Raw genomic sequence first — 22167 nt, 5'->3', positions numbered from 1 at the left:
TCAGTCAAAAAGGCACAACTCCTTTCTAGAAGATGTCAGAACAGAAAGGGGAAGCTTAGATGTTGTATTATCTCAACTTCTATATTTACTGTAAGGAAATTGAGGATGGGAGGTAATGGCAAACTGATCTGCCCCAAGTGAGCAAGTAGAATGACAGAATGGGAACATCGGATCTGGAGCCAGAAGCTGTGATTAGAGCAGCCTGCTTCTTTAAGCCTCAGTTTCCTTGTCTATAAGATGAGAATTATAATACCACACAACACTGTTGAGCATAGGAAGTCAGATGGTATGTGCACAGAGGAACTTCTGTTTCTGTGCATGATGTTTAGGTTCTGGTGTCAACTTGTCCAAGCGATGAAGCCCAGTTGTCTGGTCAGGCAAACACTGGCCTAACCTTTGCTGCAAGAATATTTCTTGGCTGGTTGATAAACCAGAAGGCTGGTGTATTAGATCATCAGTCAGTTGATTGCATCTGTGGCTGATTATGTCTGCAGTCAACTAAGGCATGTCTTGCACAAGGAGCTAATCCAATTAGCTGAAAGCTTTTAAGAAATAAGAGAAACTCTTTCACTGTTTTGCAGCCAACAAGCCTCTCCTGTGGAGTTTGTTCAGACTCTTTTTGGAGCCACCAGCTTCACGGCCTGCCATATGAATTTTGGACTCTTCCATTAAAATAGCTGCATGAGACATCAGTATAAATCCCATATTTACAGATCTCTCCTTTTGATTGTTTCTCTAGAGAACCCTGACTAACACACTAAGTAAGGTGACTTGGGGTAGCCCTTTGAAAGGGAGCTGGAATCAGCAATTATATAGGATCAAGAAGGGTGGACTATCCATAACAAAGAGGGCAGATAAAATTGATAAAAATTGCGGAGTGTTGGTTAAAGATCTTCCCTAACATTTCCACTTTAATAGGAAAGTATCTTTTAACTCTAATACTTTATTCAAGTGTTAGAGCTTTTGCTGTTTTATTATAATGATGAAGATGGCAATAACAAAGATAAGTCTGAAATCCTGTATCTCCTTTCCTCAAGGCCAATGATATTTTACTTCCATTATTCTCAATATTGAACATGCATACATTGATGTATAGATATGATATATTTATTAGTATACAAAGATCAGGTTTTTGTCCTGTCAAATTGTTTTAAAGACGATGGAGTCTGGAAGGATATCATAATCATCCTCATCTCCGACTGGTAATGGAAGACTCAATAATTTGGACCAAATATAAAAATGGTTTTTAAAGTAAAAATAAACTAAAACCACAAAGAAAGTATCAGAATGATGCAAACTCATAGAGGCAGGAAGTAGTGTACAGGTTACCAGGTGTAGGGAGCAGGAGCAATGGGGAGTTAATGCAGAATGAATGTAAGGTTTCTGTTTGGGGTGAAGTGCAAGTGATAGTATTGGATGGTGCTGAGGGTGCTGCTGCAATACTGTGAATGTGGTTAACCCTCTTAACGGTATGCTTGGGAGGGATTAGAATGGGAAGGTTTATGTTGTGTGTATATTTACACACAACAAAGGGGGGGGAAGAAAGAAGAAAAATTAAAGAGATAATGACAAATGCAGTATATGATACTAGATGGGATCTAAGGATGGAAGAGAAAAGTCACAAAAGAACATTACTGGGACCTAAGAAAATTAGAATATAGAATGTAAGCTTTATATCAACATTAAATATCTTGAACTTGACAACTACACTAGAGGTGATTACATAAGTGAATATCCTTGCTTGTATGAGTATTATGTGTTCAAGAAGAATGATGTGTGCAACCTGCTGTCAAATGTTCAGAAAATGATAGAGAGAGAGATAGATAGATAGATAGGTGGATGGATAATAGAATGATATCAAAGGTGGCAAAATATTAAAATAGGTGGGTGTGCTTGTCTGGAGGAGGGTGGAGTATATTGCAGGGGTTTGCGTTATTTTTGTAACTGTTCTCTAAGTTTGAAGTGATTTCAAAACAAAACAAAAAAAAAAGTAGTGAACTAATAAGATAGTAAGGAATAGCCAACTGAGACAGGAAAAAATGCAAGCCCAGCACTCACAATCACTTTTGTCTTCGGAGTGTTTGCCCGGAGTGTTTGCCAAACTGAAAAGGGAGCTGCATTTTAAAGACATGATGGAGCTGCATAAGTTCAGGGCTTGTCAAAGTGGGTGCCCTCTTTGAAAACTCCTCAGTTTGGTCTTGGACCCCAAAGAATAATAACCTTGGAATAAGAAGGAACCAGAAATAAATCAGGCATCAATTAACTTAGCCATGCTTTATGTTAGATGGGTGGCCCAGAACACAGACAATCTGGAAATTTGTAAGCACCCCCAGGTATCTAGCAGAAACTAACAAAAATCCTATGCCTGAAATTTTTTCTACAAATGATTTTCTATTGCAATATACAGCACACAGTCAAAACTAATCAAGCCCCTAAGAAAACAAGATGTGTGTGAAAAACAACAGAAAACAACAAAAGAGATCCACAGAGTCTTCATATATTGGTATTATCAAACACTGAAAAACTAATGGATTAATTATGTTCTAGGAGATAAAAATCAAGCTTGAAAATTTCAGCAGTAACCTGGCAACCATAAGAAGTGAAATGTCAGTTCTGTAAAAGAACCAAATAGAAATTCTATGTAGAATTTAGAATTCATTGGAAGGGTTTAGCAGCAGATTAGACATAGCTAAAGATAGAGTTAGTGAATTAGAAGATAGGAAGGAATGCATTATACAAAATGAAGACTGAAAAGACCTCATGATAGAGGATGGGGAATAAACAGAAGAGAAAGAGTCTTAAAGAATACAGCAAGAAGGTCTATTTTATGTTAATTGGAGTCACAGAAGGAGAGAAAACAGGTGAAGTTAATTTTGTATGAACTAATGCCTGAGAAATTTTCAAGGCAATGCTTTCTTCCAAAAGACTGGCTGCCAGTGATTCTTGACTCCTCTGCCACATGGCAAAAAAAAATGTGTATAGTGGTGTCTCCTGGTCTCATCCCTCTATCCTGAGTTCCATTTCAGTTTCTTGCTTCCTGTCGCTTTCTTCTCTCTCTGTATTCATTCCATTTATAAAGGACTTCAGAAATAGGATAAAAACCCATCCTGAATGAGGTGGGTTACACCTTAACTGAAGTGGCCTCATCCATAGATCCTACTTACAATGGGTTTGAGCCCTCAGGAATGGAATAAATTTAACAACATGTTTTTCTTGGGTACATACAACTTCAAACCCTCACACATACAGAGTATGTTCTTTGGTCACAGTAACAAAAAGATAATGAGAAAAACCCCTATACTTGGAATATATAAAATAACCCATGGGTCAAAAAGAAATCCTAATAGAATAGAGAAAATATTTTGAGCAAAGGGGCAATAGAGTTACCACATATCAAAATTTGCTAAAGCAGTAGTTAGATGAAAGTTTATAGAATTAAATGCATGTATTAGTGAAGAGGGAATTAATGAGCTAAGGCTGTATCAGACACCTCTTGACACTGCTCTATTTCATAATATTTTATTCTAACATTTTACTCTAGCCATTGCTGTGGCAACTAATTGCACGAAAGTAAAGCTCTCAGTACCGTACCTCAGCTGCACCCTAAGTATCTTTTTTTGTGTGCTGCCATCGCTGTGTTACCTGGTTGGGCAAGAACCTCCTTAACCATTTTGATTTATATACATGACTGAATATGCAAGAGATTAAAATACTACAGGGAAACTCTTACCCAGTAGGGGATTAGAACCGGTAGAATAATATTTGTCACTTCTACCTCTCAAGTGAACAATTGAGGCCCATTGTACATGACTTCTCAGAGAGTCTTCTGCAAAGTAACGCCCTCATTAGCCTCAGCAATGATCACCTCAATAAAGCACCCTTGAATTGGATTGTCTCTCTTCCCTGATTAACCCTTCACTGTCTCCTATACTTTTTACTTTGAGGAACTGGGACCAAGTCACTTGGTATCACAAGTAGTCCTACATACAGACTCTAGATAGATACTGGAATTGGACAATCAGATAGTGATAAGGACCTAATTGGTGTTGGTAAGTGGGGTGGTGTTAACCCCTGGCATGCGGTAGCATTACAATTACTGAGATTTTCACCAGCAGTAAAGTGGAATGATGAGGGGGAAGATAAAGCATTGGCTTATGTGCTAGTAGTAACATAAGCAATATGTGGTTATAGTATAAAGAATGTTAATTGTAAGGAATATAATACCAGCTGGTTTGAGTTAATGTCTTTTAGAAGTCTTATGAAAGGAAACAAAAGTGGCAGGCTCAGGTTTGCCTACTCAAGGAATGCTGTGAAAATCAGAAAGCTTCCAAAGCAGCACAGAGATCACTCTCCTTCCAACAGGCATAGAAAGACTGCTGAAAATCAGTCCTGGGTTCTAACTGAATGCACACACTTACCAATGAGACAAAATGCACAATTTCAGAAGGTCTCTGATGTCAGTGTCACTACCCAGATAGGGAAGAGTAGCCTTTGAGACAAGGGATAGGGATATATGAATGGAAAAACCTGAGAATCTTGGACCTCCAGATTCCTCTGACAACCAGAAGCAGTACCCTCCCCCTTCCTACAGGAGAGCAGATTCCATTGCCTGCAGACCTACAAAGACCACCAGAGTCAGGAGCCTCACAAAGTGATGTTTGTCCTCTTTAATGTCTGTCTCTACCTCCATTTTATCCTCCACACCAATAGAATCAGGCCCCAGTACAGCCCAAGCTGTGGAAGGGTCAATATTGTATACACCCAAAGAACTGCCAATTTGGTAAATATGCACTAATGGAAATCAGGAGAACTCATGTTGGAGTAGATTTTGAGGTTGTTGGATCAGAGAAGGTGAAATATAAGGCTGGAGAGGAGAAATTGTTGACATGGGAGCACTTTCCTGTGACTCAAGTTTTAATGTTCTGGCAAAGACATTTGTAGTTGTGCCAATATGTTGCTGAGGTGGCTTCTTGTAGTTAGGGCACCACAATGGCCAACTGTAAGTTAGATGGAACTAGCTTGGCAGTGTATCCAGGAATGGGTTGGAAGGCTCAGGGAGAATGCGAATATGAGAATAGATTTATTACGTGATATCAGATAAGCTGACACCTGGCAATGTCTCTAAAGGACATTCTTTTCACCAAGGCAATAACAAATGTGCTGGTAAGGAACACATGATCTTTGAGAAGTTCAGAGGTGACTGACTGAAATTCTGATAAGGAAACCAGATATCCCAGTATCAGTGGAGATGATAAAATTGTGGAAATGCAGGAGACAGGTGGCAACACTCAATCAATAGAGGCGTGACTACCTTCACATACAGCAAAAATGGAGAGGCAGCCAGGGTACCTTGAATCACTGGCCCTATTTCATAGTGGGTTCAACCAGTGCATAAGCTGACGCTGGGAATATTTCTCCAGTCTCTTAATGCATAGCTGGGATGGATATATTTAGCAGCTGACAGAAAACACGTATTAGTTCCATGGTTTACGGAATAAGAGCTATCATGTGGGATCTGCCAAGGGGAAACCCCTAAAACTATCCCCGCCCCCCTGGCAAACATAGATCAGAAGCAATTCCTCACCATCTTTGGAGAAGTTTCAGAGACTAATGTAGTTGCAAAAATGGCATTCCCCATCATATCCCCTTTCAATTCATCTTTATGAAATTGGAGTGGGAAGAGGGGGAATTAAATTTGGTGGATGACAATTGACTGTTGTAAATATAATAAATGGTAGCACCAGCACCAGCTGCTGTACTGGAAGAGGTATCATTACAAATCAGCACAACTTCTGTCCCATGGTGTATGGCTACTAATCTGGCAAGAGGGTTCTTTTTAATCCCAATCAATAAAGAAGATCAAAAACAGTTTACTTTTATGTGGGAAAGCAACATTCACTGCCATGCTCTAGGCCTATTTAACTCTCCTGATCTATCATAATATAATCCACAAGCCCCTGTGTCATCTTGGTATTCTTTAGAAGATAATGCTACTCTGTTATTCTGATGGCAGCAATTTAATTGGAATAGATTTCAGAAACTGGAAAGTGCTTTAGATAATATCGTAAAATGGATTGCAGGCTCCTTACAGTGGGATATAAACTCCATCAAGACACAGAGACCTGCCACATCAGTGAAGTTTTTTTGCTTATTTTAAGCACCTGGTATTAGTGTTATAATAATTCATGAAAGAACATTTTTGTACTTGTACTATTAACTGTAGTCCATGGTTTGCAATAGATACACTGTCTTATACAGTCCTATGTTTTATCTTTTAATTTTTATTCTAGTAACATATATATGACCTAAATTTACCTCTTTAGCCACATTCATGTATATAATTCAATGCTGTTAATTACACTCAGAATAATGTGCTACCATTACTACCATCCACTTCCAAAACTTTACAATCACCCTTATTGGAAATACTTTACAAATTAAGCATTAACTCCCAATTCCCTACCTCCAACTCAGCCCCTGGTAACTAGCTTCTAACTGTATGTATTTGTGTATTCTAATTATTTCATATCACTGAGATCATGCATGCAATGTTTGTCTTTTTTGCCTGGCTTATGTCACTTAGCATGTCTTCAAAGTTTATCCATGTTGCTGCATGTATCAGGACTTCATTCCTTTTTAGAGCTGAATAATATTCTATTGTCTGTGTATACCACTTTTTTTTCTCCATCCATCAGTTAATGGACATTGTCTTTCTTTGTCTCTTATGCAGCTTTTGACTTCAGGTCTATTTTGTCCAATATTAGTTTAGCTACCCAACCTCTTTTTTTGGTTACTATTTGCATGAAGTATCTTTTTCCATCCTTTCAACCTATTTGTATCATTGAGTCTAAGGTAAGTCTCCTGTAAACAACGTATAGTTGGATTATACTTTTTTATCCATTCTGCAAATCTGTGTCTTTTGATTGGATAGTTTAATCCTTTAATATTCAATGTTATTACTTTAAAAACATCACCTACTTTGACCATTTTGTCCTTTGGTTTTAATATGTCATATCTTCTTTGTCTCTTTTTTTCCTCTACTGCAACCTCTTTTTTGTGTATAGTTGATCTTTTATGATGTATCTGACTCGTCCTTACCTCATTTCTCTTTCTGTATATTTTTAAAGTACTTTCTTTGTAGTTAGCCTTGGGTTTGTATTACGCAACCTACATCTGCAACCTACTAACTTAAAAAGATACCAGCTTAGCTTCAATAACATCCATGTTCTCTGCTCCCATATGCCCCTGTTTCTCTTCTTTATATTGTTTTTGTCCCACTTTACCTCTTCATATTTTACATGTCTACTGTTAGGAAATATGCATTTGTATGTTCAATTGTATTCTGACTCTTCTGGGATTTAAAGAGTAGAGTTGTATATTGAGAATACAGTACTTCTGGATTTTGCATTTACCCTTTTGGTTACTGTATTAGCTAGGGTTCTCTAGAGAAACAGAATCAGCAGGAGATAGCCGTAGATATAAAATTTATAAAAATGCCTCACATAACCATGGGAATGTAGAGTCCAAAGTTTGGGGCAGGCCACAAGCTGGCAACTCCAATGAAGGTCCTCAACGAACTCTCAGGAGAGGCTGGCTGGGCAACCGTAGGAATGTAAGGGTCCAAGTCTGGAGGGCAGGCCGCAAGCTGGCAACTCCAATGCAGGTCCTCAATGAACTCTCAGGAGAGGCTGGCTGGACAACCTTGGGAATGGAAGAGTCCAAAATCCATAGGGCAGGTTGTGAAGCTGGCAGCTCTGATGAAGAGTCTGGATGAACCCTACAGAAGAGGCTTGCTGGCTGAGGCAAGAAGAGTGATTATCTCATCTGAATCCTCCTTAAAAGCCTTCCAGTGATCAGATTAAGCATCACTCATTGCAGAAGACACTCCCCTTAGCTGATTACAAATGCAATCAGCTGTGGATGTAGTCAACATGATCATGATTTAAGTCCATGAAATGTCCTCATAGCAACAGACAGGCCAGAACTTGTCTGACCAGAGAACCAGGCACCACCACCTGGCCAAGTTACACATGAACTTGACCATGATAGTTACCGTTATTGAAGATCTTCATTTCTTCACACTACTCCAAGCTGCTCTCTCCTGTCTTTTCCTCTCAAATTGCAGAACTCCCTTCAGTAATTGGTGTAGAGCAGGTCTTTTGTTTATGAACTTTCTTAGTTTCTTTTTATCTTTGAATATTTAAAACTCATCCTCATTTTTGAAGGACAGTGTTTTTGGATTAATAATTTTTGACTAGCAGTTTTTCCCTCCTGACCTTAAGTATATCATACCACTGTCTTATTGCCTCCATGGTTTCTGAAGGGAAATCCACACATAATCTTATTTACGATCCCTTGTATGCAAGGAATCACTTTTGTCTTGCTGCTTTCAGAATTCTCTTTTTCTTTGGCATTTGACATTCTAAGTAGTATGTGTCTTGGAGTAAGTCTATTAAGATTTCTTCTGTTTGGTGTGTGTTGTGCTTCTTGGGCATGTGTATTTATGTCTTTCATAAGAGTTGGGAAATTTTTGGTCATTATTTCTTCAAGTATTCTTTCTGTTCCTATGCTAGTTTGGAGCTATTATGTACCCAAGAAAAGACCATGTTCTTTTAATCCATCCCTGAGGAGTCAGACCTATCATGGGTGGGATCTTTTAATTGGGTTGTTTCAATTGAGATGTGACCCAGTCCATTCAAGGTGAGTCTTAATCCTTTACTGGAGTCATTTATAAGAGGATAAAAGACAGAAAATCCAAGAGCGCTTGGAGAGAAACAAATGTCTAGAGAAATAAACAAGGGCCCACAAAAAACAAAAGAACCAGAACCTGAATGCAGTGAAACCCTGAAGAGAAGGATCAGCAGATGCCAGCCATGTGCCTTCCTGTGTGACAAAGAACACCAGATGCCAGCAGCCTTTCTTCAGAGAAGGTGTCTTCCTCTTGATGCCTTAATTTGTACATTTGAACGGACTTAGAATTATAAATTTGTAAACTCATAAATCCCCATTGTAAAAGCCAACCCATTTCTGGTACATTGCATCCCAGTAACTTTAGCAAACCAAAACAGATTTGATACCTGGAGAGTACTGTGCTGCAAGATGCAAATTCCATAAATGCTGGAACAGCTTTATAAATAGAGAAGGGGGGAAATTCTGGAAGAACTGTGAGATGCTTGATAGAAAAGCATCTTTTCTTTCAATGAGGCCTTAGACAGAAATGATGAATCTGTTATTACAAATTGGTAGAAAGGCAATCCTTGTTTCAAAGTGGCAGAGAATTTGGTAAAATTGAGGCCTGGTGATGGATGGAAGGGAGAGTTTGAAAGTGACAAACTGGTATACTTAACTGAAGAGATTTCCAAATTACATGTGGAAAGTGCAGCCTGGTTTCTCTTTACAGCTTAAAGTAAAATTCAAGAAGGAATGAATAAGCTGAGAACTGAACCCTTGGGTATAGCAAGAAACCAGAATTTGATAGTTTTGAAAATTCTGAACTTTCAGAAAATGAGTCCCCAGAGAATAGTGCCCCATGTGAGGATTTAACCAAACGTGGAACAGTCAGCCATTTCAGGACAAGTCAAGATTGGAGATGGAGCTATCCAGAAATGGTTTGTGGAAAGGCCTACTGTCTAGGATTGGAACCGCTGTGTGCTACATGCAAAACTGAAAAGTTTTTTTGTAAGATCTGTATGAACAAAACCACTGCCAACCTGGACTAAAGGGACAGATTGAGGGAAAATTGAGTTCAGAGGCAGGGTCGTGGACGCTAAGGCGTGGAGCCAAGAAATCTCAGGCCAGGAAAGTAGACCCACCCATGCATGTGGAGAGGGGAGTTTCCTCCAGAGTTGTCTGCAAGTGGGCCCTCCTCTCCAGAGTGTTACCATCCCATGTTAGCACCAAATATTATAAATATCTTAATTAAATATTTACAAATATTATACATATTGTAATATATTTTGTTGATGTCTGGGCATCTGATTATCTTGATGAGTTAATGCTGATGGTCAGTTTCTCCCTCTTGTCTAGGGTTTTATTGTTGATTTGCTTTGCATTAAGACTCTTTTTTGATGCTTGGTCCAACTTATTCCAGGCCTGTAGAGTAGCCCATGTTTAACTGTTCAGATTTTCTCAGCTCTCCTTCATTTGATTCTTGCCCTGATCTTGGAGATTATTTTTCTTTTTCTTTGATCTAGCACTTGTGGAGTCCTTCTCCATTCTCTGTCATCCTCCAGAGTTCTAAGCTGTGGGATTTGTCCTTTTATTAGCTGGTTCTATGAGGAGGCCTCTCCAGGGGATGTCTTACATCACTGTGTTGAGGATATCATGCATCAGTGAAGTTTTCAAGGGTTCATATGCCTGGGTCATGCTAGGACATCCCCTCTAAAATAAAGGGCAACTTATTGTACCTTTCATCACCTGCTACTAAGAAAGAGTACAATAGTTGGTGTACCTCCCTGGTTATTGGAGATAGCATTTACCACATTTAGGAATAGTACTCCAACCCATTTATCAGGTGACTTAGAAGGCTGCGGGTTTTGAGTGGGGCCTGGTGTGGGAGAGCTCTGAAGCAGGAGCAGGCTTCATTGCAGACCACCCAGCTGCTTGGTCTGTATAACTTAACAAATACAACGGTTCTAATGGTGTCTGTGCTAGGTGATAAGATGCTGTGTGGACTCTGGCAAAAACATCAAGAGAATCACATTGCATATCCCTAGGGTTCTGGAACAAGGCTGTGCCTCCTATGGCAAAGATTGTTTCACCATTTGAAAAGTAACTAGCATATTAGAGAGTGAGGGCCTGCCCAAAGAATAACTAGTGAATTTGCAACCAGAGTGGATCATTAGAACTGGGTATTATATCTACTGAGTCATAAGTCAGGCAGTTGCAGTACAATCCTTCACTCAATGAAAATCATACATTTGGGAACAGGTTCAAGCAGGTCCAGAGGGCACACTTTCTTGAACAGGTGGCCCAAGCTCCCATGACAACTGCTTTTGTTGCATCAACACCTCTCACTCAAATTACCCTCTATGGCCTCATATTGGGGGGAGAAGGTTAGATTTCCCACAACCAATCAACAGAGGAAAGGAAAAATGGCCTCTAAAGGGGGTTGACTCTATTTTTTTGTGCTGAAAATGAACTGCTTTGAAACTACTGCTTCATTGTAAGTACAAGACAGTGGTCAAGAAGAATCCGTTCACTTGGCAGATATGCAATATACCAATCCATCTAGTATCAAGATAAATGACGTTATGTGGTGAATGGTTTAGTGGTCAGGGGCCTGGAAAGAACAGATAGGATGAGGAAAGATGAGGAAGTCTGGGAAAGGGCCATATAGGTGAGCTATGTTAGTTTTCTCATACTCCCATATGAGTCAGAGAGAGATGCCCACCAGAGATGTCCCCTGTCAAGGGCATGCTCGGCCACAATGAGTGAATGGCTCTTCTGGAGAGAGCAGCCAGCTTCTCTCCTTCCCTGCTCTAGTTCTGCGAGAGTGTGGCCATTAGCAAAGGGGCTGTGATGGCAGAAATGAAGATTGCATGGGCACCCTCTCACTAAGGCTCATCTAACTCCTACCAGCCCAGCACCCAGCATGCCAGGAGCAGAGACCAGTGCTGACGGCTCATTCTGGCTCCATCCCTCGAGATTATCCAGCCACTTGATGGCAAGTAGACTGCATCAGAATCTTTGCATGTGAAGAGAGCAACAGTTTATACTTACAGGAATTGAGAACTACTTCAGATGCTCTCTCTGCTCCACAAGCTTTCTCAAACTCCACTAAACTGGGCTTCTTCACATAGTGGTCTTAAGTTACCAAGTGGGTGAGAACAAGACCTCCTGAGTCCTAGCCTTAGAAATCGCACAACATATCCACTGCATTCTCTTAGTCAAAGCCAATCACCTGGCCAACTCCCAAGTCAGTGTGGGAGGACACAACACAAGGTCATGCATTTACGGAGGAGAATGTTGGTGGTGGCCATGCTACAAGTAAACTAACTCTAGTCATCTTTCATTTGCTGTTTCTCCAAAAGGGTTAGGTCTTAGGCAGATTATTAACTCCCTTTGAACTTTAGTTTCCTTCTCTTTAAAATAGGTTCATAATATCCATCTCATAGAATTATAGTGACGGTTAAGTGCAATATGAAAGCATTTTGTAAACTCTAAAGCAGTACAGAAATGTTCATTGTGGCTTATTAGAATATGACAATATAATCACTTGGAGCAAAAACTAAATAAAACCTTCCTCAAGTTCCTGGTTCTGCCTGCGGAGAAGCTTCCATAGCATTTGCCAGCAGAGAGAGGATTATCATGAGAATTTGTGCAAATTTATGTCACCCTCATTTATGCCTCTACATTCTTGAATCAAACATGATGGTAGTTTTTCTGCTAAAAATGGATGAGCTCTGGCTAATGTTGGGATGCCTACAGTAACATACACATCTGATATGTACTATAATCTGCCAGCTGCTTTTCTTCCTATACCTATGTAGATTACTTTTTTTAAATGTAATTTTATTGAGATATATTCATACATCATACAATCCATCCAAAGTATACAATTAATGGTTCACAGTATCATCACATGGTTGTGCATCCATCACCATGATGAATCTTAGAACATTTCATTACTCCAGAAAAAGAAATAAAAAGAAAACTGCAAATATCCCATATCCCTTCTCTCCCCCCACCTCCATTAACCCCATTGATCCCTAGTATTGCATTCTACCAACTTTAAAGACACGCAATAAAGGTAACTAAGACAGTGTAGTATTGTCAGAGATAGATATATAGATCGGTGGAACAAAATACAACATCCAGAAGTAGTTCTATACAAACAGGCAAGCATGTTTGTTTGTTTGTCTTTTGTATTTTGTTTTTGTTATATAGCTATATAATCATCATCAAAGATCAGGACTCTACTAGATTACAACTCAGCAATTCCAGTATTTCCTTCTAGCTCTTCTAATACACTAGAAACCAGAAAGAAGTGTCTGTATAATGAGTTAACAGTCATAATCATTTGTTAAATCCAAATTTCTTCTACTCCCTCTTATTTGATCATTCTCCAATCTTCAGGCTATCTGGGCAATGACAATTTTAACTTCTTCATGCTGGAAAGAATGTTGATCTTATGGGCTAGAGGGATTCAACTGGTTGATGTTCTTGCAGAGATAGGTACTTCTGTGTTTTAGGGCTTATCTGGCATAGAAACAATCTGGAGGCCTTAAGTTTCTGAAAAAATAAACGATACTAGGTAAAACATTTACAGAGTCTTAGGTAGAGCCCAGGGTATTCTTTAGGGTTTTCAGGAATGCAGTTGGTTGGGGCTTGGCATGCTGCGGCTAGATCATTAGATTTTTTTTATTGTGAAATATAACATATATACAAAAAGCAATACATTTCCAAGTACATTTTAACAAGTAGTTATAAAACCGCTTTTAAAGTTGGGTATGGGTTACAGTTCCAGGATTTTTCATTTTTCCTTCTAGCTGCTCCAAGACACTGGAGACCTGCAGAAATATCAATATAATGACTCAACAGTCACACTCATCTGTTAAATCCTATCTTCTCTGTTATACTTTTCTTTAAATAACATATATACATAAAAGCAATAAATTTCAAAGTACATAGCAACAATTAGTTGTAGAACATATTTCAGACTTTGGTATGGGTTACAATTCCACAATTTTATGTTTTTACACCTAGCTGCTCTAAGATATGGGAAACTAAAAGAATATGTATATAATGATTTGGCAATCATACTCTTCTGTTAAACGCTACATTCTCTGTATAATTCCACCATCTCCTTTGATCTTTCCATCCCTCTCTTTAGGGGAATTTGGGCTATGCCCATTATAACTTTTTCATGTTGGAAGGGGCTATCAATAATGTGGGATAGGGAGATGGAACTAGCTGATGTTCTGGAGAGGCTGGGCCCTCGGTATTTCAGGACTTATCTGGTCCAGGGACCCATCTGGAGGTTGTAGATTTTGGAGAGTTACCCTAGTGCATGGAATCTTTGTAGAATCTTATATAATACCCTAAGTGTTCTTTAGGATTGTCAGGAATCGTTTTGATTGGGGTTTGGCAAATTATGATAGGTAGCAATGTCTAATTGAAGCATGAGTAAGAGTGACCTCCAATGCAGCCTCTTGACTCCATTTGAACTCTCTCAGCCACTAACACCTTATTATTTATACTTCTTTCCCCCTTTTTTGTCAGGATGGCATTGTTGATCCCATGGTACCAGGGCAGGGCTCATCCATGGGAGTCATCTCCCATGCTGCCAGGGAGATGTTCATGCCTGGATGTCATGTCCCACATAGTGGGGAGGGCAGTGATTTCACTTGCAGAGTTGGGCTTAGAAAGAGAGAGGCTACATCTGGGCAACAAAAGAGGTCTTCCGAAGGTGACTCTTAGGCATACCTATAGATAGGCCAAGCTTCTCCACTACATACATAAGCTTCACAAGGGTAAGCCTCAAGATCAAGGGCTTGGCCTATTGATTTGGGTGTCCCTAATGTTTGTCACAGTCTCACAGGTTTCCCTGGTGGTAAAGTCTAATAGTTCCGTAATTTTTCTCCCATCCCTCAAGGGACTTTGCCAATAGTTGTTTATTATATGCCTAATATATTCTGGGATGTATCCAGGCATTACATTAAACTGTACAGGATTACAGGCCCTCATTCTTATTCTGGGTTCCCTGTGTTTGGATTGTTTAAATGATCTATCCAGACGGGTTGAGTTAGATTATATGCTACTGAAAGCCTAGGTTCTGGACATAATAAAACTTTCTTCCTTTGGTCTCAAAGAGTAGGTAAAGTTCTAAAATAGAGGTAATGTCTTTCTTACCCCTGTATTCTGAATTACCTTAATCCCGAGACATAACTTTTTAAATACAATTTTTAAAAAGTGTTTGTTGTTCTTATATAGACTTGATCCAGAACTCATGTTCTGCAGGCTTGTTGTACACAGTTTGTGTTTGCTCTTGAGAAGTCAGGTATATAGCACAGGTATAGAAATGCCTGACTTCTGGGATTTCCTTTAAACTTACTGGGGTAAGGGAGCCTACAACCTATCTTCAACCATGCAAAATAAGGCCTCACCCTAGGGATTGTCAGAACAACCAGGTGGAGGGAACCTGCCTCCCTCATCATCTCCTGGAAGGGAATGCCCTGCTAGCCTAGATCTGCCAGACTGCTATTGGAGAGAGAAATAAACTTCCATCTTCTTCCTTTTTTTTTTTTTTTTTTTCCGCATGTGTAGGCACTGGGAGCTGAGCCCAGGTCTCCACATGAAAGACGAGAATTCTGCCCCGGAGCCACCATCGCGCACCACCTTCCATCTGCTTGAAGCACTGTATCTGGGGTTTCTTGTTAGAGCAGCCTTGTCCTTACTTTACTATACCCAAGAGGAAGAGTTTGAGTCCTAGGTAGGAGAAATTACTTCCTGTTCAAAGTCACATGATGAAGAAACCACAGGGTTCGAACTGAACAGAGTGTTTCTGATATCTATTACATTATATTTCTTCCCTGATCAGTTGATAAGCTGTGTAATCTCTGCTGGCATAGTATCATTCAAACTACCTGTTTCTACACTCATTTATTTGATATGAGGCCCAGTTACTATTTCCTTGCCCAAAGAGACCAAACAGTCCTGAAGTTCAGTTCAAAGCAGAAAATTGGTTATTTCCATAGAATTTGTGCATACCTTTATTATGGGCCTTACCAGACGTAAGCATTTGAAACATATATTTCTCATGCAAGGCTGTTAGCTTCTCAAGGTCAGGTACATGATTTTATTCAACTTTGCTTCCCCTACGACCTCTACATAACTCAGCCTTCCTAGGTATTGGTTGATGACAAAGTGTATGACTGAATGAGGGAGAAAACAGTTATTTGACAAGAAGAAGATATAGCTAATTCTCAAGGCTCCCTCCATGGAAAATTTAGGAAATAGCGTCTATGTAAGCATATACAGAAGTTTGTAACACGGGTAAAGGCAGTCAAAGACTGCAGTGTGCAAATACACTGTTTATTAACAAATCTTGTTAAGTTAAACTGTAGCTAAAATATCTAAGCTGTCACATTTAATGGTTAGTTTATGTAGCCTCACACACTGAACTGAAAGTTGAGCTCATTTATTTTTCAGTAAGCAGCAGCACCTGTGCTTCAGGGCAGGGTTCTCACATGAGGAATTAATGAAGCTCAGTGGGCAGGCCGATGGGTCTAGAAACTGCTTGTCTTGATTTCACACTGTACCCAGCTGCTGGCAGCTGATAGTTTTATTTTGTTTTGAATAAGAAACAAAAGCGCAGTGATGATGGTAAGGTAAAGAGATTGTATAGTCTAAACATTATAACTCACTTCTAGTTTTCATCAAGGTAAAGTGCAAGGTCCGAGACAGACCTGGGTCTGAACCCCGTTTCCACTACTTCCAAGTTGTATTAGTTTTGGCACGTTTTATAGCCTGCCAGAGCCTATCTCCAGTGAACTGGTAAATGTTTAACAACTAGCTCTCAGGATCAAAAGCCCTGGTTGGTCATATGTGCTAATTTCCATGGTATATAGTCCCTTTCACGGCCGATTTCAAGTTGCCAACATGAGGTCACCAAATGCAGAGCTGGGACGAGACTGTGTAGCACTCCAGTGGATAGTATTTCCACCTCATGAAAGAGTGGATGCCATTGACCTCAAGAGTAGATAATAGTAAAATAATTAGGAAGCAATGAATTTTGAGTATTTTTTACTTTTGCTTTTAATATAGATCTTTAATTGTAAGTTTATAGCATTTGATTTTTATTAATGGTTGAGTTCAGTAACTGGCTTGCCAAATTCCTGAAAATTTAACAGTTTGCTCTTGCAAGCTGTATAGGTCAGCTCCAGCACACTCTGCCTTCTCCAGCTCTTGGCTTCCATAAACAGCAATGCAATGTACAGATTTCTCCACAGTAGATTCCAGATCCAGGCTATATGACTGGAATTTAAACAAATACTTCCAGACTACTCTCCAGAATGGCTATCCCAGCTCACCTTGCCCCCAGCATATGCCCCATGACAAGGAAAAATGCGGTGGCCTCTGTATCACGCTATGCAACATTTGAAGCAACAGCTAGGCGTCTGCACAGGAATATGGACTGATCCTAGAAGCATAGCACGTATTGATAACAAGTAAAAGCAGGATGAAATTTATAGCACAATACTCATTTAAATGCACACAGAACAACGGGCATCTTCTCAAGAATATACGAATTAAAAGATGCACACCAGATGTATTTGAAGCGTTGCCCATCAGGGCAGTGGTCATTGTCTCAACAATATTATTGCGCATTAAATGGATAGTCAGCCTAGTTGCAGCACCTAAGCTGGTACTTGCCAGTTGGTTTTTTCTTTCACCCTTGGCTGCCAGCAAAAACTCTGCTGATTTTAGAGCCACATTCAAGCTTTTATTCTAATTTCCTTTAATGAATCTGTACAAGGTTGCACATTTAACTCATTTATTTTCCAGAATAAAACCCATGGATGTTACATTTACTATATTTCCACAGGTAATCGATGTTTTCAATATAGGGGCTTCCTACAGCAATCATGACAGCTTGGCGACATCATAGTCATATTATAACAATTGCAGAGCAACCAGTAATTTCAAAGGTTGTCCTATATATATTATGCTACTTAATCTTCGCAACAAAGCTGGAAGCTTAGAGAGGCCAAATGTCTTACCCAAGATGAAAGAATTAGCAAGGACAATGGCAACAGCTGCCTAGCAAATCCAGGAGTTAGCTGGTCTCTGCCTGGGCACAGGAAAGTTAACGTGACTTTTGTTGCATGAGTGTGAGACCCTTGGCCACACATCTACACCATGATAGTCTTGTGTGCATTTGTGTCCTGAAGCAGGAAGAAAATATTATAATAATGGCATGTTTAAGTGTGAATTATTTGATATGTCAGTAATGATAGAGCTGGAAAGGACTGTGAAGATTTTAGAAAATCCCTTATGTACTTTTATTTACAGCATTAGAATATCAAGGCTAAGGGATGAATAGGTGGAAAACAAGGTGTGTTTACTGCAATGGCAGATCCATAGCATCATAACATTATAAATTTGTCAAAACCCATAGACTCATGTACACAAAGAGGGAACCCTGAAGTAAACTATTGACTTTAGTTACTAATAATGTATTAATACCAGTTCATCAATTGTAACAAATGTACACGCTAATGCAAGATGTTAATAATAAAGGAAACTGGAATTCCCCAATCAAAAGACATAAACTGGCAGAATGGATTAAAAAACAGGATCCTTCTATATGCTGTCTACAGGAAACACATCTTAGACCCAAAGATAAACATAGGTTGAAAGTGAAAGGTTTGGAAAACATATTTCATGCAAATAACAACCAGAAAAGAGCAGGAGGCTATACTAATATCCAACAAATTAGACTTCAAATGTAAAACAGTTAAAAGAGACAAAGAAGGACACTATCTACTAATAAAAGGAACAATTAAACAAGAAGACATAACAATCATAAATATTTATGCACCGAACCAGAATGCCCCAAAATACATGAGGAATACACTGCAAACACTGAAAAGGGAAATAGACACATATACCATAATAGTTGGAGACTTCAATTCACCACTCTCATCAATGGACAGAACATCTAGACAGAGGATCAATAAAGAAATAGAGAATCTGAATATTACTATAAATGAGCTAGACTTAACAGACATTTATAGGACATTACATCCCACAACAGCAGGATACACCTTTTCCTCAAGTGCTCATGGATCATTCTCAAAGATAGACCATATGCTGGGTCACAAAGCAAGTCTTAACAAATTTAAAAAGATTGAAATCATACACAACACTTTCTCGGATCATAAAGGAATGAAGTTGGAAATCAATAATAGGCAGAGTGCCAGAAAATTCACAAATACGTGGAGGCTCAACAACACACTCTTAAACAACAAGTGGGTCAAAGAAGAAATTGCAAGAGAAATTAGTAAATACCTCGAGGCGAAAGAAAATGAAAACACAACATATCAAAACTTATGGGATGCAGCAAAGGCAGTGCTAAGAGGGAAATTTATTGCCCCAAATGCCTATATCAGAAAAGAAGAAAAGGCAAAAATGCAGGAATTAACTGTTCACTTGGAAGAACTGGAGAAAGAACAGCAAACTAATCCCAAAGCAAGCAAAAGGAAAGAAATAACAAAGATTAGAGCAGAAATAAATGAAATTGAAAACATGAAAACAAAAGAGAAAATCAATAAGACCAGAAGTTGGTTCTATGAGAAAATCAATAAGATTGATGGGCCCTTATCAAGAGTAACAAAAAGAAGAAGAGAGAGGATGCAAATAAATAAGATGAGAAATGGAAGAGGAGACATAACTACTGACCTCACAGAAATAAAGGAGGTAATAACAGGATACTATGAACAACTTTACGCTAATAAATACAACAATTTAGATGAAATGGACGGGTTCCTGGAAAGACATGAACAACCAACTTTGACTCAAGAAGAAATAGATGACCTCAACAAACCAATCACAAGTAAAGAAATTAAATTAGTCATTCAAAAGCTTCCTAAAAAGAAAAGTCCAGGACCAGACGGCTTCACATGTGAATTCTACCAAACGTTCCAGAAAGAATTAGTACCAACTCTCCTCAAACTCTTCAAAAAAATCGAAGTGGAGGGAAAACTACCTAATTCATTCTATGAAGCCAACATCACCCTCATACCAAAACCAGGCAAAGATATTACAAAAAAAGAAAACTACAGACCAATCTCTCTAATGAATATAGATGCAAAAATCCTCAATAAAATTCTAGCAAATTGTATCCAACAACACATTAAAAGAATTATACATCATGACCAAATAGGATTCATCCCAGGTATGCAAGGATGGTTCAACATAAGAAAATCAATTAATGTAATACACCATATCAACAAATCAAAGCAGAAAAATCACATGATCATCTCAATTGATGCAGAGAAGGCATTTGACAAGATTCAACATCCTTTCCTGTTGAAAACACTTCAAAGGATAGGAATACAAGGGAACTTCCTTAAAATGATAGAGGAAATATATGAAAAACCCACAGCTAATATCATCCTCAATGGGGAAAAATTGAAAACTTTCCCCCTAAGATCAGGAACAAGACAAGGATGTCCACTATCACCACTATTATTCAACATCGTGTTTGAGGTTCTAGCCAGAGCAATTAGATAAGAAAAAGAAATACAAGGCATCAAAATTGGAAAGGAAGAAGTAAAACTATCACTGTTTTCAGATGATATGATACTATACGTCAAAAACCCAGAAAAATCCACAACAAATCTACTAGAGCTAATAAATGAGTACAGCAAAGTAGCAGATTATAAGATCAACATTCAAAAATCTGTAGCATTTCTATACACTAGTAATGAACAAGTTGAGGGGGAAATCAAGAAACGAATCCCATTTACAATCGCAACTAAAAGAATAAAATACCTAGGAATAGGGCGGGCCGCGGTGGCTCAGCGGGCAAGAGTGCTTGCCTGCCATGCCGGAGGACCCCGGTTCGATTCCCGGCCCCAGCCCATGTAAAAAACAAACAAACAAACAAAATATAATAAAATACGAAAATGTTTAAAGATGTTTCCCTTTCTTCCTTCCTTCCTTCTCTGTCTTTCTTTCCTTCCCTTCCTCCCTCTCTCTTTAAAAAAAAAAAAAAAAAAAAAAAAAAAAAAAAAAAAATACCTAGGAATAAATTTAACTAAAGAGACAAAAAACCTATATAAAGAAAACTACAAAAAACTGTTAAAAGAAATCACAGAGACCTAAATAGATGGAAGGGCATACCGTGTTCATGGATTGGAAGACTAAATATAATTAAGATGTCAATTCTACCTAAATTGATCTACAGATTCAATGCAATACCAATCAAAATCCCAACAACTTATTTTTCAGAAATAGAAAAACCAATAAGCAAATTTATCTGGAAGGGCAGGGTGCCCCGAATTGCTAAAAACATCTTGAGGAAAAAAAACGAAGCTGGAGGTCTCGCGCTGCCAGACTTTAAGGCATATTATGAAGCCACAGTGGTCAAAACAGCATGATATTGGCATAAAGATAGATATATCGACCAATGGAATCGAATAGAGTGCTCAGATATAGACCCTCTCATCTATGGACATTTGATCTTTGATAAGGCAGTCAAGCCAACTCACCTGGGACAGAACAGTCTCTTCAATAAATGGTGCCTAGAGAACTGGATATCCATATGCAAAAGAATGAAAGAAGACCCATATCTCACACCTTATACAAAAGTTAACTCAAAATGGATCAAAGATCTAAACATTAGGTCTAAGACCATAAAACAGTTAGAGGAAAATGTAGGGAGATATCTTATGAAACTTACAATTGGAGGCGGTTTTATGGACCTTAAACCTAAAGCAAGAGCACTGAAGAAGGAAATAAATAAATGGGAGCTCCTCAAAATTAAACACTTTTGTGCATCAAAGAACTTCATCAAGAAAGTAGAAAGCCTACACAATGGGAGATAATATTTGGAAATGACATATCAGATAAAGGTCTAGTATCCAGAATTTATAAAGAGATTGTTCAACTCAACAACAAAAAGACAGCCAACCCAATTACAAAATGGGAAAAAGACTTGAACAGACACCTACCAGAAGAGGAAATACGGATGGCCAAGAGGCACATGAAGAGATGCTCACTGTCCCTGGCCATTAGAGAAATACAAATCAAAACCACAATGAGATATCATCTCACACCCACCAGAATGGCCATTATCAACAAAACAGAAAATGACAAGTGCTGGAGAGGATGCGGAGAAAGAGGCACACTTATCCACTGTTGGTGGGAATGTCAAATGGTGCAACCACTGTGGAAGGCAGTTTGGCGGTTCCTCAAAAAGCTGAATATAGAATTGCCATATGACCCAGCAATACCATTGCTAGGTATCTACTCAAAGGACTTAAGGGCAAAGACGCAAACGGACATTTGCACACCAATGTTTATAGCAGCGTTATTTACAATTGCAAAGAGATGGAAACAGCCAAAATGTCCATCAACAGAAGAATGGCTAAACAAACTGTGGTATATACATACGATGGAATATTATGCAGCTTTAAGACAAGATAAACTTATGAAGCA

General features: G+C 38.8%; 1 long non-coding RNA gene across 1 annotated transcript in view; it reads left to right on the top strand.

The window, feature by feature from the left end:
- Nucleotides 1-1928: 1928 nt before the first annotated feature.
- Nucleotides 1929-22167, top strand: part of LOC143689083 (uncharacterized) — a 34868-nt gene continuing 14629 nt past the window's right edge. Inside the window, exon 1 of the long non-coding RNA XR_013178554.1 lies at nucleotides 1929-11164. This is a non-coding gene — a long non-coding RNA (uncharacterized LOC143689083). The remainder of the gene's footprint in view (nucleotides 11165-22167) is intronic.

This window comes from Tamandua tetradactyla, chromosome 6 (assembly GCF_023851605.1).
Source record: "Tamandua tetradactyla isolate mTamTet1 chromosome 6, mTamTet1.pri, whole genome shotgun sequence".
In the NCBI taxonomy this organism is placed as follows: domain Eukaryota; kingdom Metazoa; phylum Chordata; class Mammalia; order Pilosa; family Myrmecophagidae; genus Tamandua; species Tamandua tetradactyla.
The sequence above is the reverse complement of the archived record's forward strand: the minus strand, read 5'-3'. Positions and strand labels throughout refer to the sequence as shown.